A 22,309-nucleotide genomic window follows, 5' to 3' on the forward strand; every position below is an offset into this window, starting at 1 on the left:
ATTAATTTAAATAAGGTTTGCACAGGAGGATTTTCTGTTGAGTACATCCAATAATATCTATAACTAATGATTAAGTATAGATTTTTAAGATTATTAATTGTGTAATCTTTAGATGAAGAACTGATTGGTCAAGTGACATGAGGATTTTAGTTTAACTAGTCATGGGGCATTATATTTCTTCTATTTGTAACATAGAACAGCTATCTCTAAAAATAAAATTTGGTACACATATTTGGAGGACAATTTTACATTTCAGGGGCAGATATAGGTTTGATTCTCACACCTGCTTTCAAAACTGGGAAGGAAAATGCAACATGTACTGAAATATAATATCTGCCTTGAAGTTTGAAAAAACAGAATGACAGCTGGCATGCATGTTCAGGACACCATTCCATAGGTTTGAATCACAGCTCAGCCATCACACTTATTGTCAACAGAGCCAGGAAAGATATAAGAAAATTCATTACAATATCTAATATTGTAATATGCAATTATTAGTCCTTTTGGCAAAGAATATTTAGCACAATTCAGCAAAACTTAATTCTCATTTTTACTGAGAAAATTAAGTGCATTCTTAAATTTCTCCCACTGAAATCAATAGGAATTAGACAAAGCTTGTTGATGTATTAAAATTAAAATATTTTCAAATATTCTACATATATTAAATAATTGCAGCGATGAATAAAACCTCAGAGATCTTTCTTTAAGTGTGTGTATATGTAAATGAAATACTTAATAGTGAGAATGTGTAATAGGAAAAGCAAATGAGCAAATGAGGAGAGCAAAATGTAACGGATGACAAAGAAAAGACAGAAGTGCCCAATTCTTACTTTGGCTCAGTCTTTTCCCAAAAGAGGGTCTATGACCCTCCTGAGAAACATGAAGTTGAAGGGGCAGGATTGTAGCTTGAGACTGACAGATGAATGGTCAAGGAAGACCAAATCACTTTGAACAAGTTTAAATCTCCAGGGCCCGATGAACTGCATCCTAGAGTATTGAAGGAACTGACTGAAGAACTCTTGGAACCATTGTCTATTATCTTTCTGACATCGTGGAGGACTGGTAAAGTGCAGGATGACTGGAGGAGGGCTAAATATTTTCAAAAAGGAGGAACCTGGGAACTACAGACCAGTCAGCCTGACATCAATCCCTGGGAAAATTCTGGAGTAGATTATAAAGTGGTCAGTCTGTAAGCACCTTGAAAACAATGCAGTGATTATTAGAAGCCAATATGGCTTCTAAGAAGAACAAGAACAAATCCTGCCAGACTAATCTTATTCCATTTTTCGATCAGGTAACCTCCCTGGTAGATTGTGGGAATGCTGTGGACATAATATATCTTGACTTCAGCAAAGCTTTTGACAAAGTGCCCCATTATATTATGATTGGCAAGCTAGCTAAATGTGGGCTGGATGGAACAACTGTCAGGTGGATCCACAGTTGGCTACAGAATCCTCTACAAAGAATGCTTATCAATGGTTCCTTCTGTAACTGGGGGGAGGTAATGAGTGGGGTACCACAGGGCTCGGTTCTGGGCCCAGTGCTCTTCAAATTTTTATTAATGACTTGGATGAGGAGGTGCAGGGAATACTTGTCAAATTTGCAGATGATACAAAATTGGGAGGGATAGCTAATACCTTGGAAGACGGAAACAAAATTCAAAGTGATCTTGATAGGCTGGAGCATTGGGTTGAAAACAATAGAATGAAATTTAACAGGGATAAGTGCAAAGTTCTACACCTGGGAAAAAGAAACCAAAAGATCAGTTATATGATGGGGGATACTTGGCTCAGCAATATTACATGCAAGAAGGATATTGGGATTGTTGTTGATCACAAGCTGAATATGAGCCAACAGTGGCTGCAACACAAGCTAATGTTATTTTAGGCTGCATTAACAGAAGTGTAGTTTCCAATCACATGAAGTATTGGTTCCCCTCTATTCAGTACTTCTTAGGCCTCATCTTGAGTATTGTGTCCAGTTCTGGACACCACACATTAAGAAGGATGTAGACAAACTGGAACAGGTTCAGAGGAGGGCAACAAGAATGTTCAGGGGACTTGAAACAATGCCCTATGAGGAGAGACTGAAAGAACTGGGCATGTTTAGCCTTGAGAAGAGAAGACTGAGGGGAGACATGACATCACTCTTCAAGTACTTGAAAGGTTGCCACACAGAGGAGGGCCGGGATCTCTTCTCGATCATCCCAGAGTGCAGGACACAAAATTATGGGCTCAACTTACAGGAAGCCAGATTTCAACTGAAGATTAGGAAAAACCTCCTAACGACAATGGAACCAATTACCTAGGAAGGTGGTGGGCTCTCCAACACTGGAGACCTTCAAGAGGCAGCTGGACAGCCACCTGTTGGGTATGCCTTAATTTGGATTCCTGCATTGAGCAGCGGGTTGGACTCAATGGCCTTATAGGCCCCATCCAACTCTACGATGTATGAAAATCCTGAGCAGTAGGTGATATTGCATGTTATCTTTTGGAAATCAAAATCTAAAGTTCAGGCTAATTTTTATTGTAAATGGAATAATTTTGTTTCTGCTGATATACTCTGAATTGCTCAAAGCCAATAACCTGAAGATTTAAAGACTGGGCTATATACTATATACAGAAACAAGTGCTGACATAAATTAATAAATGATCATGCTATCAGTTTCAGCTGATGTCTCAATTGCATTGGCCTGTGTGAGGTTGCAAAGTTCTAGTGTGTGAGGTGCAGGATATAGAGAGGAAAATTAGCAAGTCATTAAGGAAATGACTGGAGAGCAATCTATGACAAATGGCCAACATCAGCTTATTTGCATTGCTGAGGGTTTGAAGCAGGATGCTCCCTGTAGTCAGTGCTGACTTAGATCACAAGGCAATCATTTGTACCTACTGACTAGAGAATTCCTTGTACTATTGTTGTTATTGGAATGGTAGTGCTGTATAAAGAACACAGGAACATCTGTGATAATGATTCTGAGAATGTAATGAAGGATTGAGGAGTTGTGGTGCAGGAAAACTGTTAACATAAAAGAGAAACCAGTCAAGGCTATTTGACTGATTTTCAAACAATGGGCTTAGAAATCCTGGGGTTTCTTGGAAGCTTATCTATCTATCTATCTATCTATCTATCTATCTATCTATCTATCTATCTATCTATCTATCTATCTATCTATCTATCTATCTATCTATCTATCTATCTATCTATCTATCTATCTATCTATCATCTATCATCTATCATCTATCATCTATCATCTATCATCTATCATCTATCATCTATCTAACGTGCCTTTTGCTCTGATATTCATACTGTCATGTTTTAAGGAACTCAAGGCGAGGCCACCACGGGCAGCAGGAGGGTGTGGGAGTGCAGGCGAATTTTGCCCCTCTCATCCACAAGTTCTCCCCAATTGACTAACCCCGTCTCCACACTTTCCTGGTTTGCAAAGACAGTGTGGAAGTGGAATGGCCTTTTCAGTACATCCCTTAATAAAAGCATCCCCCCAGATAGCTGTCCAGCTGCCCCTGGAATGTCCCCAGTGGTCTACTATTTGTGGTCTACCTCCTACTTTTAAAAGGCATATTCCAAAATATCTGTGCTCAGCCTCTCTCTGAGAACAAAGGTTTAGACAGCCAGGAAAGATGTCTTGCACAGAGGAGGCAGATAGCATTACTATTCTCCTTTATCCTGAATCTGAGCTGAATATAAGCCTTTGTGCTACTTTGCTGCTGGAACCACTTGGCTAGCTTTTGTGATTTACCTGTAGGTGAGTTTGGTTAATATTTGTTTAGTGGTTATTGTTCAGTGTTTGATAGGTCATCTCTGTAGTAGTTCTGACTATACTGTCTCTCTTCTCCTTCTTATCAATTTGTAAGAAGAAAAAGACTGTGCTTAGCAATCAAGGGGTGTAAATTAATAGGAGTGGATGCTAAGGAGCGAAGTCTCTATTTTCCTTTCATATTTATGGTATTTGGTTTGTTAACATACGCTGTTAAAGCCGACAAATGGAGCTATGCCATAAACCATACTGAAAGCCTGACCCCTATCACCATCTCTGTGTTGATTTGGCACCCAATTCCCCTGTTCTGTGGTGGGGTTGAGGGACTGATGATCTTCCCACCCACCCCAACGGAAATCCCCATGGGGAACCCTCGAGAAAAGAACGCAGCCAATGGCCGCCTCGCCTGTGCACTTGTGCCACCCGTAAGGCCTTGGATCCGCCGCCGCCTCTAGGCCTTGCCACCGCCGTGGGAAGTTGCTGGTGCTGCCACCGCCGCCAGGCCCCGCAAGCCTCGATACCTCCGGAAGGCCTCCTGGGAGGGCCGAGGCCACCGCCGCCAGAAGGCCTCGCTGCCGCCGCTGCCGCTGTCGTGCCTCCGGCGGCCAAGAGCTGGCAGCCTCAACCCCACCGAGCCAGGCACCTTGCCGCCGTTGCAACTCGCAGTGTCCAGCCCCGCCGCCGGATCCCCACCACAGCTGAAGGGCCTCCCGCAGCCAAGGGCACGCTGCCTCAATGCCGCTGAGCCAGGTGCCTCGCCGCCGATCGCAGCGCCAAACCACGTGCACCGGAGAGCGAGCCACGTCGCTGCCGCCGCCAAAATTCAAAGAAGGGCGGGAGGCTGGTGGACTGGCCTTAAATGGCCTTCGGCCGCCCCGCCTCCTTCCTGTGCATCACGATGGCGTGCCGGCACGCCACGTGCACCCACACACCCCCATGATGGCGGCCTGGGCTTCGGCTGCAGCCACAAACTCGCCCCTTTGCCCGGCAGGTACCGGGCGTGGAACGGGATTCTCTCTCTCTCTCCACTATGCTAGTTGGGGAACACAGGAACCTGGCTCAGTGCTGTAGCAGTGCTTAATAACAGATATGTTCTTAAATCTTTTAGGGCCATTTTGAATGGAGAAGCAGTTTATACATTTTAATATAAATACATTAAACGAATACCATATATCATAAGCAGCTGTGAGGGCTTTCCATGTTATGTATGTATTCATTAACATATTTTTATCCTTTTTTCTGTTGCAGAAAGAGATCTCTGAACAACTGACAATGAAATCATAAAAGCTAATGAAATGCCATACCATTAAAAACAGATAAAGACAGCAAAAAACAAATGCAAAGCAGAATAACAGGGCAGCAAATAGGCTTTGAGAGGCTACACTAAAATATATATTTATTTATTTATTGTACTTACATACCTCCCCATAGCCGAAGCTCTCTGGGCAGTTTACAATATCTAAAAACATTAAAACAAATATACAAATTTAAAAACACATCTTTTAAAAACAATTTAAAACACCATTTAAAAATTTAAAACAATTAAAAAAATTTAAAACACTTGGTCTTGCACAGGATGGGTGCCTTGCAAAGTCCACTTATCAAACCAGATTGACACATTTCCAGCTTGGTGCATAAAAATATGGGGAAATAAGCTAGTCTGAATGCCAGCAGAGGAGGGGCCAGAGCAGGATCCAAGAGTGCTATAGCATGAGTGATGTTTGAAATTGTAAGACCTTGCACATCAAAGTGTACGAATAATTAATTATTGTAAAGATGAAACCTACAAATTAAAAAATAAAATTTGACCCTGGATTTCACTTTCTTGTACCTCAGCTACTGACTCCTCCTCCTGGTTCACCTCAGCTTCTTTCCTGTGTCCTGCTTTCAAAAGACAAGCAACAGGTAGGTAATGAAAGGCTATTGCGTGTTGCTATGGAATGTCGCAAATGGTAGGACCATCCACCCCGTGTGTCTGGTGCAAGTTGCAGTGGCAACACAGCAGCAGATGCAGCCCCTCACCTTCCACAGCTCTCAGGCTCCAACCTCCATCTTCTTGCCCTGTTTCCCTCCCATTGCTAGTATAATTGTGTGTGAGATGTTCCATGTACCACTTGTGAATCTTTTGGTGGCAGAAGGTATCAGGTTGGTTATTGTGGGCAATTCTCTGAATCAGAATTGCTAGCCACTAGCACTAGCCTTCTTGACATAGCCATATGTGTAATAAAATCACACCATCACCACTGAATTCTTATTGTATTTATATTGTTTGCCATTAAAAAGGGGGTGGGGAGCATGACTGGCCTTATGGTACTTTGCAAATTAGGAACACACAATGTTCTGCTGTAATCTCACAGATGGTTTCTGTGTTGCATTGTAAATAGATACTCCCCTGTCTCCCAATTTATAATCATGTATTTTAACCAGTTCTACAGGCCTTCCTTATCTGTTTTCCGATTTCCTTTTGTCATCATTCTCTGGAAGCCGGTAAGCATCTCGTAACAGTTTCACAGGCTTCTACCCTGCATGATCAGCTGCCTTTCCTGTAGCAGTTAGATAGCCATGTCTCTCCTCTTGCTGGGATTAATGTGATTCCTCACCCATATAGCTGTGTATCCCCTGGTGTCTTTTTGAACCTTTATTTTCCATAAACTGTGTCCCAGAATTTTAATGTTCAACTCTGTTTCCTGACTTAGGAAAATTAACCAATTATATCATATTTCATGTCTTGAGGTTTTATATTTTGGTAACTTGGATTTAGGATGTCTGCCTGGGAAATTTCTTTCTTTCTTTCTTTCTTTCTTTCTTTCTTTCTTTCTTTCTTTCTTTCTTTCTTTCTTTCTTTCTTTCTTTCTTTCTCTAAATGTTTTTAATTTTTTCTTGCTCTTTTTACTGTTTAAATTTTTGGCCTAGAATTGATTCCATATCAATCACTTGAGCAAATATTGGATAATAAAAGCCACAGTACTGGATCTGAAACAAGCAATAGTTCCTATCTCCCCTAACAGCACAGTGTGGACACTCCCTATGAAGGAATCTGAGGAACTTCCGAGAGAAATCAGACATGCCCCAAGGGTGTTCCTATCCCCTTCTCCTGGGCCTGAGAGGGTGGTCTAAGGAGCCTCCCTTTTACCCCACACTTGAGGACTAATGGTATTCACCAATCTTTTATTTCCCTCACTTTACCCTCACCTGTCCTAGATATCCCCAAAACAATAATCTAGTCCAGCCTTTCCCAACTAGTGGGCCACTAGATGTTGTTGGACCACAACTCCCATCAGTCTCAGCCAGCATTGCCAATGGTCAGGAAAGATGGGAATTGTGGTTTTTCAACATCTGGTGGCCCACTAGTTGGGAAAGGCTGATCTAGTCCTACATTGAAACCAAAGGATAGTAGGAGGGTGCAAAGCTAATTCAAAGTGTGCCTGGGAGACAGCATCTGGCTTATATAGCTGGCCAGTACTATGCCCCTCCCCATTGGCTGCCATGTACAAGGTGATACAGCCAACCATTTGCACTTGGTCCTGCTTCCCAAGCTGCGGAAAATTGTTACATAAAGTGCTGATCTGCAACAATAGAGAATAAGTGAATTAATGGTAAATTTGGTACGAAATCCAAACTGGGCACAATTCTAGTGCATCCCTAGTTATACAGCCAGGGAGTGGCTATATATTATAGCCAGCATGGATTTTTCACATTTCGCAATATTAAATTCAAAATACCCCCATGCCATTCTGATGCTTCCCATAAGCTCATTGCAAAATATAATGTTATAAAACATGTAGTCCTGAACTCAGAAATGCTTGTTGAACAACCCTTTTAAGTTTTCATGGTGATACACAAAACAGTCAGAGAGAATCGAGTGTTTAAAGTGTAGAAGAAAAGAAAAAAAAATCCAGACCCCTGTTGGACTTTTTTCTGTCAGAGTTCTCATAATTTGTTGAAGTTAATTAAAAATCAGCCATGTTCACAGAGTACCTGAAATCTTATTACTGACCTTTCCACATACTCTGACTTTCATCTTCTGCAGTTTAAAAGTTTAAAAATTCCTGGCTGAGAGTATTCCCAGCAACTGATATGCAGAAGCATACTGTCTCTGACAGTGGAAGTAGAACATAGCCATCATTGCTAGCTGCCATTGATAGCTTTATCCTCCATGAATTTGTCTAATGTTCTTTTAAAGCCTCCCAAGTTGGTGCCCATCACTGCTTCTTGTGGTAGCAAATTCCATAGTTGTACTATATGCTGTGCAAGACTACATTTTTAATTGCAGGAGAAGGGATAATGTTTATTCTGGTGGATTACTTTTGATATGTGCATTTTCTGTTTACCTCCGTTATGTCTCTTCAGTTCTACTTCTTACAGTTCAGTTGTGCATACATGTCTACCCAATGAGTTTAATGGGACTTACTCCCAGGTAAGTATGTACAGGATTAAGTTACCTCTAAGTTATAGAGCTGACAATTTTTTTTACAAAGGTAGAGTATAAAGTACAAAAGTTTGCATTTTTCTTGGCCTGCCCAAGATGCATGTTTTCAGCCTGGTATGTTTAAACCACTTCATTTAAGGAAAGGTGGGCACGGTCCACATAAAGCACACCTAGAAATTTGCTAAAATATATCTCACCTCCCACTGTTTTATTTTGTGCAAACGGAGACACTCTGGATGTCCACTGGAGACTATTCTGCAGAATAGTGAATGCTATTGCACAATTGTTTTTGGAGTTTTTTAACGTATATTTTGAAAGGGTTGCTGTACTTCACATATTCACAGAAAGAGAGGCAAAAGAAAATGATTTACTATAGAAAACTTCACTAAAATTGCAAAGTAAATCAAACTTATTTAAAGTGACTATCTAAACTATATCAACTGTATCTTAATACTGTTGCTTCCTCCCTGCTAAAACAAGATCAGCACATCACATGCCTTGTTTCTATTATTTGGGCTGATTGCAGGTGTTGCCACCACTCACCATATGCTCAGAGGCATGTTACCAAATTCTTCCAAGCTACACAGGAAGTGTATTGGACTGTGAAAGACCAACCCAAATTGTGTTTGCATTTTTACAAATTTGTAGGGTAGTACAATATCTCAGAGAGGAGGTCAGGTCTCCTGCTCCCCTAGTGCATTCACTAGAGCTGCCCATTTTCCCTGCTTTTTGAAGTTTGAGAGAAATATCTGTTGACTATAGGTATGTTCTTAAATTGCAAGAGTTTTTGCCTATTAGTGAATATACACTAACACTCAAGAGAATTTTTATGTCAGATAAAGCTTGCTTGTGAAAGGCAAGCCCTATAGAAATGTACTCCACTATACTTCTACATGGAAGAGTCCGGCGTCCAGCAGCCAAGGCCTTTTATAGGTCAGGGCCTGTCTCCAACTCCTCTGCAGCTCTTGTGGGATCGCCTGGAATTAAAAATGATCCCATGAGAGCTGAAGCACGGGTGGGAGGATGAAGTCCCCCTTCCCATTGCTGCCAGGGGCTGACTAGGAGGATCAGTTTGGCAGAATCATGCAAACGTGAGTGGACTGAAATTGTTAGGAAAAAAATTCTAGAAAGAGGCTTGTGACACCATAAATGGCCTTTCAGCAAGTTCCAAAGACCTATATTCTAGAAATGATTTAAGTTCACAGGGAAAGGTTGTATTCCCCTAGCTCTCCTCAGCAGCACTGGGTCAGGAAGCCAGCTCCACATTTTGACTTTTACTCCTATGCAACAGTTCAGAAAGATGAGCTTGGTAAAATAATTTTTGATTTTACAACATCCTTAGATAATTCCTTTAAAACTGTTGAAATGGTTTTGCTTGTTACCACTACTTGTCTTGTATTTTTGTACATGTTTTATGTTCTCAAATAATGTTATTTTGTAAAATACTGTTTTTTAGAAGTGAAAAAAGTTCTTATAAAGACTTTCCATCTCCAAAGTGTTTTTTATTTAAATGTGTTCTGTCACTTCAGTTCAGGCAAACCCAGAGAAAGGCAAGCATGCTTTCTTCATGGGCCCAGTGCATGTGATGTCATTGAGGCTGTGGAGCTGGCCCTGCACATTTCTGCATGATTATGTTGTATTGGCTTTCTGCTTTTTGAGGATTTTTTTATTTATTCTTTTTTATTTAATCGTTTTAAGCTGAATTTTATTATTATAAGCCACTTTGGATAGGCATTGCAAGTCCTCTACATTATTAAAAGAGTTCTCTGAGGTGAAGCAGTTGGAACACGGCTTTTCTTGCTTGTGCAATCCAATTCTTTCCTTTACTTGTCCTTTCTTTCAATTCTTACTGTTCTTTTTCACTGATTCCTTTTGATATAATTTTGCTAATTGTGTTTGAGTCTTTTGTTGCTTGTTTGTTCTGATTAAAGTCAATTGCTTCCCCCTTCACCTTGGTTCTGGATGAGTTTGATGTAAGTTTGGTGGTATGTTTTATTTTGTTCAGTCATTGTCTGTCTTATATTGTTAAATTCTTAGTGTTCTTGTCTGTGCATGTGGCTTTTTTACACACAGAACTTAGTCTTCCTTAAGTGATTTTTTATTAGCCATAATCTTTGTGCCTTTGTGTGTGTGTGGGAGGCTGGGATTTTCACCCCCACACCTGTCTGTTACTGCATTCCGTTGCTATTGTGTGGCCAGGCACTCACAGCTGTAAGCAGGAAAGCATCACACAATACACATTTTGGCATGTATCCCCAGTACTACACAGTTATATCCCTATTGTTCGACATCACATGCATGGTGGTGGCAACAAACCATGGTGCTCACAGGGGCCGAGTTGGGGCAATAGCAAAGGTTATAGCAGTCCTGACTGTTTGAGTTCTCCCCATCAGGCTCACCTTCAGTGTTGCAGGTCCACCACCGCCACCCCTCTGAGGCTGGCAGCACTAATAGTGGGAGCAAATAGTGGCAGAGCATAGCCTTGGATCACTTTGAGTAAGCAGCCATACCATGTGCCAGAATTTCAGGAAGCTGCTCAGCAGGAAGAACGTCCCCGTCCACTACATGAGCAGTCACCTCATCATGCATCTGTGCAGACAGGGCCAGTTCTTCTTAATCAAGGAAGAGTTAGAGACATCACGAAGAATAGTCAAGAGGCATGCAGAGCAGGGAGAGTGTGAGAAGCACCTCTCAGTCTAAAATGCCCCCCCAAAAAAAGCAGAAGCAGTTTGGGCAGGCTGCCATGAAAGATTTGGGGTGAGGAAAGTATGGATCCATAACATGGAAGTTTCCAGCACCCACACCAGCCTACCAAAGGAGGTGGGGCCCCCCCGCTTGCCTTCTCTGGCATTCTAAATGTAATGATTGTTGGAGTGGGTTGCCAATGATCTGTAGTAACAATTCATAGACCTAGCCCCCACCCTGAAATATCAGTGTGAACACTTGCAGCCTGCTCTTCAAATTGAAAACGTTACTTGCTGCTCTGTGTCCAGTGCCACCGAGGGGCATGCCACTGAATCATGCCCACAAACAAAAACACAAGAAGGAAAGTGAATCCCCTTTAGTTCTCCACCTCAATTAACTTTTAAGCCCTGGCCCTAATTTGGTATGTTTCTTACCCAGGGACACCTCTCTCATGTCTGCTATTTTCATAACAATTGCTTACAAAACAATAGGGGAGAACTATTGCAGCCATTCTTCTGAAATTTGGCAGAATTCATCCACTCAGAAGAGTCTACCATTGCTGTATCTCATCCAAGTCTGCCAAAAAAATAAAAATAAAAGTTATAGATGGTTCCTGTAATTTGGCAGGCTTTATGCACTCTGGAGGAGCTACTATGTCTGCGCATTTCACCCACTTCTGTCAAACTAATAATAAAGAAATTTATAGGTGTTTTGATTTTCCTGTAATAATGAAAGAGTAGAGAGTGTAGATGAAATTGTAAAATATTTCGAATATGGTTATTAGTATTTTACTTTTGTCTTGCTAGGAGTTGTAGGAATAGTTAAATATATTTAAAAGAGTGAAGATGTGATTATTCAATAGAAATATTAAAATTATATTTGTAATAATATTTTTAGAATCCATATAATATTAAATATAATTGTGCAGTGTTGTATAATACAATATTACGTATTTCAGTATATTCTTATTAATACACACACAGAGAGAGACATTTAAAAAACAAAGAAGCGGGGGGGGGAGGAATGAAGCTTCATTTTTCCGAAGCAGACTCAGATGCTGAGCCAAGTTTGGCAATCTCTGAAGTGCTTCAGACCAAAGTGGGCTGTTTTCCAAAGTAGTGATCTGGCTCCAAACTACATCTTGTGGCCAGTGCTTTAATATGAGATAAGAATCCAGGGCAATTCTTCCCTCATATTAACTTGTAATTTCTTATTGTGAACTAGTAACTTACTGATTTAAACATGTTTAATTATTGCAACTTACGACATTCACACCTCTGGTTTGTATACAGTATGACTGAATTGGCTCGTGATACAGTTCATTGTGTCATATTGCACAGAAACATTTTTTCAAATCTAGACATTTCTAGCTCACTTATGAAGAAAGCTGTTAAGTGTTGAAATTCCAAAGAGAAAACCCAGGTACTCAGCCATTATTAAAATGGTTGACTACATCATTCTTTCTAGTAATTGCTGTTATTTAAAAGAGCCTTGGAGCTGCCTCTCAATGTCAAACCATTTTTCCAAGATATTGACAAATGGGAGTAATATTATTTGAGGTCACAGCTCCTGTCAAAATGAGTACCACATGTCCAAGGTTAAAATAGTAATTCAGAATTTGTTCTGCATGCACCCATTTTACCTGTCATATTTTAATGCCAGGGTAAACTAGCGACTAATCCTGCAATTATAATTAGCAAAGTGTGTAAATCTACTTCAAAGAAATTTGTGCTCCTAGTATACCCATTATGAGTCAGATCTAAAGGGAAGCACATCTTATTTACACACAGTTACCTCATGAGCTGAAGCTGTTGCCTCATGGGCTGACATTCTCTCCTGTGAACTCTCTCTTTCGTATTTGTTCTGTATGCAGGTACGCAATCATTTTCTGTTGACCAGAAGAACTCTGGACTTGAGGTTGGCAACTAATTTTTAACCATGTTTTGAATTGAGGGAGGATTTTACAACCCCACAGCAACACTGAAGAGCCAACTGAATCCCATATAAAAAGGCAAAGGGTTCTTCAGTCTTCTTCTTCCCAGTGTATATATCAAGAGAAACTTAGGGCTTATCCAAACGGAGCGGGATAATCTACGGTTTCCATATTCGGTTTGTCATCTGATAGTCCTCACTTTGCCTTTTAGTTCACTCTTTCCCAATTAAAAAAAAACGCTTTTTTGTACCCGCACACGCAGCGGTAAGACCCCTACATTCTTTTTGCTTTTTCCAAGCTCCGCCTCTAAAACCTCCCCCTATCAACCAATTGGTCAGCAAAAAAATTATGTATGCTCTTCTCCTCCTTTGCAACGAAGCACAATATGGCTGTAAAGGAGTTCTCGCCTGGGAAGGAAAGGCTGCTGGTCGGTTTCACGCCTGCTTTCCCACAGAGAATGAAATTGACACCCTTTTCTTGTTTGCATTTGCAATATTACACTTAAAGAAATGTATGTTTTTCTGCCTTTATTGATATTTAAGGAGATACACACGCTGGCAATGCACTTATTTCTCCAAAAAAGCAAGAAACGTGTGTCCCCCCTCCTTCTCCCTTTCCTTCCCATGGAGAATGAAATTGACAAAGCTTTCCGGAGCAGGTTTGAAACCGACCAGAAGCTCTTTTCTTGTTTGCATTTGCGATATTACACTTAAACGAATGTATGCTTTTGTGATTTGAAGCAAAACCCCCAGCAAGTAGAATGAAATTGACAGGGCTTTCGGAGGCAGGGTGAAACCGACCGCCCCCCCCTTTCTCACTTGCTGTGCATTGCAGATCTCACCCAGAGTGGCCGCCCAGTTTGCAGGCTGGCAAAAAATAAAATGCATCTGCGCGACACCCCACCAACACCCCACCATTGCGATGATTGCTTCAATTTTCCTGGGCTTATTCTCGCACATGTGCAAAAGTGCAGATACGTGATTGGCTGGAATGAGGAGAAGGGGCAAGGGGAAACGTCCAAGAACTGCCCATCAGCTGTAAAGTCCGCGGTATTGCATCCTAACTCCTGAAGGCACAGCAGATGATTCCCGATTTTAAACAGCAAATCGCATTTTTGCCGGTATTGCAAGGAGCAGATTTAACCCATGAAAATGCGTAACAGCACCAGACGTCATTTGGACAACCGAAAAATAATGAACACACATAGTGGGCATGTCACACATTTTGCAGTCGTCTGGATGAGCCCTTAAAGTCATTATTTTATTATGGAAGTACAGGATTGCTCCTATAGTTAACACGAGTAGAAAAACACACACACTTCCATCATTATATGCTTCAAAATTATAAGCTATAGCTTATAAAAATGGCATCTGTTTAGCTAATCCCTTGAAACTTGCCACACATTGTCTACTTGATAAGGTCTACAAAAGTACCAAATTTCAAACTGCCAGATAAAAATTGGTACAAAAACAGTAAGCTAAAAAGTTCTGAAAATAGACACTTCAACCCATTTTTTCAAGTTTCCAAGACAGCACATCATATATATCTTTCCAATTTTGGTGAAAACTGCTAATGTAGTTTATGCTGTCCCAGCAGGACACCTCAGTGGTATCATGTTTTGATGTCAATGTATTAATGTGAGAACTAAGAGACATTGTCTAATTGTTAGGAATTTATTAAGAAAGTGTGATTTATTATTGTATTTTCATCATTGAAAGTTGTTATAGTTGTTTTTTGCTGTTATTTAACTTTTGTAAATTGTACTGTTTTTTATTGATATGTATTTGTATATTTGTATTTATTTTTTGTAAGCCGCCTTGAGGCATTTTGGCTAAAAGGTGGCATGGAAATATTATTATTATTATTATTGTTGTTGTTGTTGTTAATAATAATAATAATAATAATAATTCAGGTTTGTTGTGGAGCCCACACTTTCATTATTTTGGTGAAGTTCTGATTAGTGGTTCAAAAGTTAAGGTTTTCCTGTCCCATTATAATCTATGGAAAACAAGTAATAGCCAAAAGAAAAGAAAAGAAAAAGGACTGAGCATGACTGAAAGCAGAAGCAATGTTAAAATTGTGCCAGGAGTGGAATGTTTGCAGAGGGAATCACCTAGTGGGTGCTATGTGCAATTCCTATGCCTTTAGTTGTGAAATATCACGGCGTGGTGCTATGGTTAGATAAAGGCTTGGAAAGCTGAGAAACTGTCATGGGAGCCCACACCCCATGACCAGCTGTAAACACTTCCACATGCTGTGTTCACGCATGCACATGCGTGCGCACACACACACACACACACACACCAGTGTGGTGAAGTGATTATATGGGGAGTCATATTTTTGTGTCCATGGGCACATATGGAACCTTGAGAAAATGTCATGAGGAAACAGTCACCCCACAGCTATAAATACACCCACCCTGCAGTGAACACTACATACATGCTGCCCAACACTGAAAACTCCCCTCACCCTATCCCACACTGAAATCACACATCCCACACTGAACCTCCCACATAGATAGGAGGTTTGCCTAGAAGACTGTGCTGATTCCCTTCCAGTATTTAATCTCGCAACAGCCTTTTGAAGTAGGCCCTATGAAGAGATAGTGATTGCAGCAATGTATCTCTGTGAGACCCATGCCATGTATTTAGGGTTGCCAGGTCAGAAGCATCTCAAAACCTGAGATTTTAGGGGTGGGCCTGAGTGATGTCATGGGGCGGGCCCAAGTGATGTCACGGGGTGGACCCAAGTGATGTCATTAAGCATGATACATTAAGCATCAATCACAGTTGCTTGGAGCGTACAATTAAAAAAAATATCTGACTGGAAATTAAGCTAGACATCTTAGCTAAAAGATGGAGCCTGGGTAGGGAACATTTAATCTAGCCTACTTGCTTTCGGCAAGAAAGGTTTAAGTGCCTTCAGGCCAGGCCAGTCACCAGAAGGCCACTGTAGGGACAAAGGAGCCTAGTGTTGTGGAGATGTTAGATGGGAGCATTCGGGAGTAAAGATGGATGCCCCTGAAGGCTGCAATTCTAAACACACTTACTAAGGGACTAGGCCCCATAGAACTCAACAGGACTTACTTCTGAGTAGATATAGTTTGGATTGTGCTGTTGGTAAAGCTTGACTAGAGATCCTCTGCAAAGACATCCATATCCAAGCAGGGTTGGCAACCCCCTGCCTGGAATGCCCTGCCCGTATCTTTTAATGTGGCTGCTCCAAAGTTCTTTACAGATTTGACCCTTCACTTCAGAAAGAGGTCTGAGAAATGAGTAAGAGTAAGAAGATTCTCGACCCTTTCTGTCTGCATAGATGCCCTCATCCTTCCCCTGCGCCCAGCAGAAGCTCTGGGCCAGGCGGAACGCAGTGGCATCTCATAGAGGATACCCTCCCCTGTCATGGGGTGTATGATTTGTCCTGGCCAAGAGCAGATTTTGGGGTGGGCAGCCCCAATTACTTATTTTTCCTGTATGTCTTTTTCTGCTTTGATTTCGTATAGATGCCCTCATCCTTCCCCTGCACCCAGCAGAAGCTCTGGGCCAGGCGGGACACAGTGGCATCTCGTAGAGGACACCCTCCCCTTTCCTGGGGTATATGATTTGTGCTGTCCCAGAGCAGATTTCGGGGTGGGTACCCCCAGTTACTTATTTTTTTCTATGTGTTTTTGTCCATTTTGATTTTGCATTGATGCACCCGTGTGTGCCCAGTGCCCAGCAGAAGTTCTGGGCTGGATGGGATGCACTGGCATCTCATAGAGGACACCCTCCCCTTTCCTAGCATATATGATTTGTCCTGGCCCAGAGCAGATTTTGAGGTGGGCACCCCCAGTTACCTATTTTTTCCTTTATGTTTTGGTCTGCTTTGATTTTGCATAGATGCCCTCATCCTTCCCCTGCACCCAGCAGAAGCTCTGGGCCAGGTGGATTGCGGTGGCGTCTCGTAGAGGACACCCTCCCCTTTCCTGGGGTATATGATTTGTCCTGTCCCAGAGCAGAGTTTGGGGTGGGCACCCCCAGTTACTTATTTTTTATGATTTTATGATATCATTATGTAGTTATGATAATATCAGAAGCCTGAAGATTTTGATTGCATAAATGTATTGTTATTCTTGATGGGGAGAGTCCCCCAATCACAGTGATATATCATACAGGCTACCCCAACATATATTTTGGGGTTCAGAGACATGTTAAATTTGGTTTGAAGTTGCTGTAGTTTTCAACTCTTCTTTTTTAGTGTTTTGAACTTTCAAGCCAATAAGGAACTGGGAACTAGGAACCGACTTCAGCATCATATCAGTTAAATAGATTAAACAGTCGTGGGGCGGAAGATGATGTTTTGGTGTATATCTTGGGAACCAGACCACCTAGAAACTTAATTTTTTTAAAATTAAAGCTGAGAGTCCAGAGATTAAGGGGTGCTAGCCGGAGAGCCGGAGGGCCCCCAAAAAACCGGAGACTCTGACCAAAAACCAGAGACCTGGTAACTCTACTCAGAGAGGAAACACAGAGGCACCAATATGGTCCCTGAATATCTTTCCCCTGGGAACAAATGACTGTTTCAGGGAAAGGGGCTATTTAACCTGGGGAAATGGTGCAAGGGGGAAGACTGAAACTTCCCCTGCCGTAATCACCCTCCCAGTCCATATACTTTATTTTTTTTATTTAATTTTTCTCTCACATTAAAAATACTGAGCAGAAGTAAATAGAATATGCCACTGACTCCTCTTCTGAATATGCTTTGTCTTCAGATACTGGAACACTCTATGCCTGTAGTTTCTGAGCTATTACAAATCTATATTCCACATTAAAACATTCTTCCAGATGATCTTGCTTTACAACTCTCAATGCCTGGCTTTTGCCTAAAAGAAAAAGGCCCTATCAGCAGAGTCAAAGGCGATTATATACCCTCATCATCATTTAGAATTTCTGTGGCTCAATTAAGCATGTGCAGCATGCCACAGCCGCTGAGGCTCTGTTTATTCAATGAAAGTGCTCTGTAATTTATTTTAAATAATCCATATTTAACAAATAAAGAGGTCTTTGATGGCCCATTGCTACAGGCATCCATTTAAATGCTCCATCTTGATGGTCTGTTTTGCTGGTTTAAGTTAAATACCTGACAAAAGCGATTCAGGTTTTTGTGGGGGAAATCAGACCTTGTATGTGTGGTATTTATTTTCCTTTACACCAGTAATCAGTCAGTGTTTCTTTTGCTTCCAACCAATTAGCCATTAGAATGATTAATGCTTTTGATAATGATAATAACAAATTGTGACAGTCTGCTATTTCTTTGGGGCATAAAATGCTTAGGAATTGTGTCCCTTTTTGTATAGTGCTAATAAGGAATCAGCAGAACTTGGAAGTAACTTGTTACAAATAACAAGTTACTGGTAATTTATTACTTTTTAATGTAACAAGTGAGTAACCTCATTACGTTTTGCTAGTAATGGAACGACTAGTAATTTCCTGATTTTCAGCAGCAACAGTAATGTTTCCAGCGTTACTTTGGGGTGTTACTTGGGGGGGGAGCAGAGGAAGTCTTTTGCTCCTCTGATTGGTGGGCGGAAGACATATGCCTCAAACTGGGCTTCTGTGCAGTGTCGCTCTTCCCTTGTGCTCTGTGTTAGGAGGGAAGAAGTGGAGAGCTAGACCGTTGGTCGTAGAGCGGAGAGAGAGAGAAGAAATTGCTATGAAAATGGACAGTGGAGGGAGAAAGCTGGAGGGCACAGATGAAGGAGGAGAAGGCAGCAGCAGAATGGAAGTGAAGAGTTGTGGAGGTGAGTGACAATGATTTGTGTGTGTGTGTGTGTGTGTGTGTGTGTGTGTGTGTGTGTGTGTGTGTGTGTGTCACCCTTTCTGGCTTGCAGGACTGAACTCTGGACTCACTCCGGATGGTGGATCTCTGCTCACCCTCCCTCGCCCCCCACCTGCCTGCCTGCCCACCCACTCACTTGCTCGCTCACTCCTTCACTTGCCCTACTGCTCCCACCCCTGTTCTTTTGCTACCCTGCCCGCACCCCACTTGCCCTGCTGCCCCCTGCCTGCTTGCCCATCCCCTGCTTGCCCTGCTGCCCCTGCCTGCCCACCTGCTCACTCACTCATCCTGCTGTCCCCTACCCCCTCTCTCTGCCCCTGCCTGTTCCCACTCACTCAGTTGCCCTGCCCCCCATCCCTGCTCTCTCCCCACCTGTCCCCTGCTCACTCACTCACCATGCTGCCCCCCTGCCTGCCCACCCACCCCCCACTCACCCTACCACCCCACGCACTCACTCTGTCACTCATCCTAACGCCCCCTGCTGTCTCACCCCCGCTCGCTCACTCGCTCACTCGTCCTACTGTAAGTAATTGAGTTTATCTTTACTCAAGGGAAGGATAAAGTCTGTTTGCTCCTCCCCTCCAATATCTTTTCTAAAATGGAACAGGAATAAAACCTGTATCCTTTTTTATTGTAGTTTTCTAGCTAGTACAAACATTCTTCTGTGAATACAGATTGATCTTGCCTTTGTGAATTAACAATTAACACATTATTTCACATAACACCAAAATTCCCAAGATAGATAAGAATTCTGTCATCTTACGTCAGATTTGGATCTCCATTTCTTTTGATTGACAACTCAAAATATTTCCATGAAAGTTAACAAAACTTTCTTTTTGTTATCAATTGTCAACTTGCTGATGATCAGAGATACATTGGCGTATTGGTAATTTGGGATATGTCCCTAGGGCTGGAGTAGCCAAAGTGTTGCCCTCCAGATGTTTTGGACTACAACTCACATCATTGCTCATCATTGACTATGCTAGCTGAGGCTGATGGGAGTTGTAGTCCAAAATATCTGGAAAGCACAATATTGGTTACCCCTGCCCTGGGCCTTATAATAATTTTTTTTATAAACTGGAAGGAAAATCTTGTTTACTCTGAGGATCACTGTTATAACTAGTCAGGGTGTATTCACCTCAGTTCAGAATTAAACTCTGCATTCTCCTCTCCCCCCGCCCACCTAATCTAGCAATTTAACTGCATCCCAAGCACAAGAAGTCCCGTTAAGCACCCTGGAAATTGTGTACCAGGCTCCCAAGATACCTGGAATTCTTCCATGGCAACATTCTGTAGTGAGAGAGGTAGAGTGAGATGCAGACCAGATTGGGTTAAGATCTGAACCAGAAAATAACTTTTGAAGAAATAGTCACTCACTTTATATGCCACTGAGTATTACAAGCATGTTTACCGGGCCCAATTCAAGGTGTTGGTGTTGACCTTTAAAACCCTATACGGTTTCGGCCCAGTTTATCTGAAGGAACGCCTCCAGTATTACCAATTACGCTGCCAGACAAGATCAGCCTCACAAGACCTTCTCTCGGTCCCACCAGTCAAAACAGCTAGGCTGGTGCGGACCAGAGAGAGGGCATTTTCGATTGTGGCCCCCACCCTCTGGAACTTGCTTCCTTTTGATCTTCGACATGCCTCCTCCCTGATGGGCTTTCGCCAAGCCTTAAAGACCTGGCTATTCAGGCAGGCCTATAGGATTTCTGGGGGGGATTAGTTTTCATGATTTATTAATTGAAGGATGTTTTAGATGAATGGATGATTGTGGTTTTTAACTAGAATATGTATGTTATATTGTTATACGTCGCCTAGAGTGTCTGTTAGCTCGGACAGATAGGCGACTCAAAAATAAAATTTATTATTATTATTATTGTATTAGGAATTAGAATTCATTAGTTTATATTTGGAATTAGAATTCATTAGTTAAAAACTTCAGCCTCATCGGTATGAGGGCAATATTTTCCTTGCAAATTTTGTTGTTGTTATGTGCCTTCAAGACGATCATGACTTATGGCGACCCTATGAATCAGCGACCTCCAATAGCATCTGTCGTGAACCACCCTCTTCAGATCTCGTAAATTCAGGTCTGTGGCTTCCTTTATGGAATCAATCCATCTCTTCTTTGGTCTTCCTCTTTCTCTACTCCCTTCTGTTTTTCCCCCAGCATTACTGTCTTTTCTAGTGAATCATGTCTTCTCATGATGTGTCCAAAGTATGACAACCTCAGTTTCATCATTTTAGCTTCTAGTGACAGTTCTGGTTTAATTTGTTCTGACACCCAATTATTTGTCTTTCTTGCAGTCCATGGTATGCACAAAGCTCTCCTCCAACACCACATTTCAAATGAGTTGATTTTTCTCTTATCCGCTTTTTTCACTGTCCAACTTGCACATCCATATATAGAGATTGGAATACCATAGTCTGAATGATCCTGACTTTAGTGTTGTGATACATCTTTGCATTTGAGGGCCTTTTCTAGTTCTCTCATAGCTGCCCTCCCCAATCCTAGCCATCTTCTGATTTATTGTCTCCATTTTGGTTAATGACTATGCCGAGGTATTGACAATCCTTGACAAGTTCAATGTCCTCATTGTCAACTTTAAAGTTACCCAAATCTTTTGTTGTCATTATTTTAGTCTTCTTGACATTCAGCTGTAGTCCTGTTTTTGTGCTTTCCTCTTTAACTTTCATTATCACCATGGTCTGTGGGTGGGTAGGAGGTGAAGAGTGAGACAGGGTGGAGTGGAGAAAACAATTGTTTTAAAAAATGGAGTGGAGGGGAAAAGGAGCTGGAGGGCAAGAACATAGATAAAGGAGGAGAAGGAGGTAGCAGCAGAATAGAGATAAAGAATTGGGGAGGTGAAAGATGATGACGTGTGTGCTTGCACTTGGCACACAAAGTGGCTACTGTGCTGTATTTGCAGTATTTTAACTTTTTTGCATCTCGGGGGGAACTGTTTGCTTGGGTGAGTGTCCCTTAGTTGGTGGCAGGGCAGGGTCCGGGAGGTGGTTAAGTGAGAGAGATTATGCTTCCTGGCTGTGGGGGGGAGGCGTTGCACTTGGTTTGACGTGCAAAGATCTGAGTAGTGACCTCTGCCTCCCTCCCCACCTCCCTTACCAGCAAAGAGACCACCATTGCTATCATGGATAAAAAGAATTATGTATGTAAGTGTTTATTTTTAGTGTTGTTTTAGGCTACTGAGATGTGCAGCAGCTGAGGCCAGCACCTTGTAGGTGTTTTTTTTTTAAAGTAACTGAAATGTAACTATACTGATTACTTTTGAGAAAAAGTAATCAATTACTTTCAGAGCAATTGTGTTTGTAACAGTAATTACTACTTTTTCAGCCCATGTAAGTAATTTATTACTTTTTAAAAGTAATCTTCCAAACTCTGGGAATCAGGTTAGACCTGTTATATATGCACTGAAAAATTTTGCCTGAAACAAAAAGTCTTTTCTTTCGAAACTATAACAGATTTAGAGAGTGCTCTCTGTTTCTCTTGAAAAGTTCAGAAGAGGACTGTGGCAGTTAGATCATATCCAGCTATCAAAGATTGCAGTCTAACTTAAGGCCCTAATAAGTGTGGTTACTTTTTCTTACACTGGAAAATTCCCAAGCTAGGTTTTCTCTCCTTATGATGAACAACAGCCATTAAAACATG

This window comes from Rhineura floridana, chromosome 9 (genome assembly GCF_030035675.1).
Source record: "Rhineura floridana isolate rRhiFlo1 chromosome 9, rRhiFlo1.hap2, whole genome shotgun sequence".
Lineage (NCBI taxonomy): Eukaryota > Metazoa > Chordata > Lepidosauria > Squamata > Rhineuridae > Rhineura > Rhineura floridana.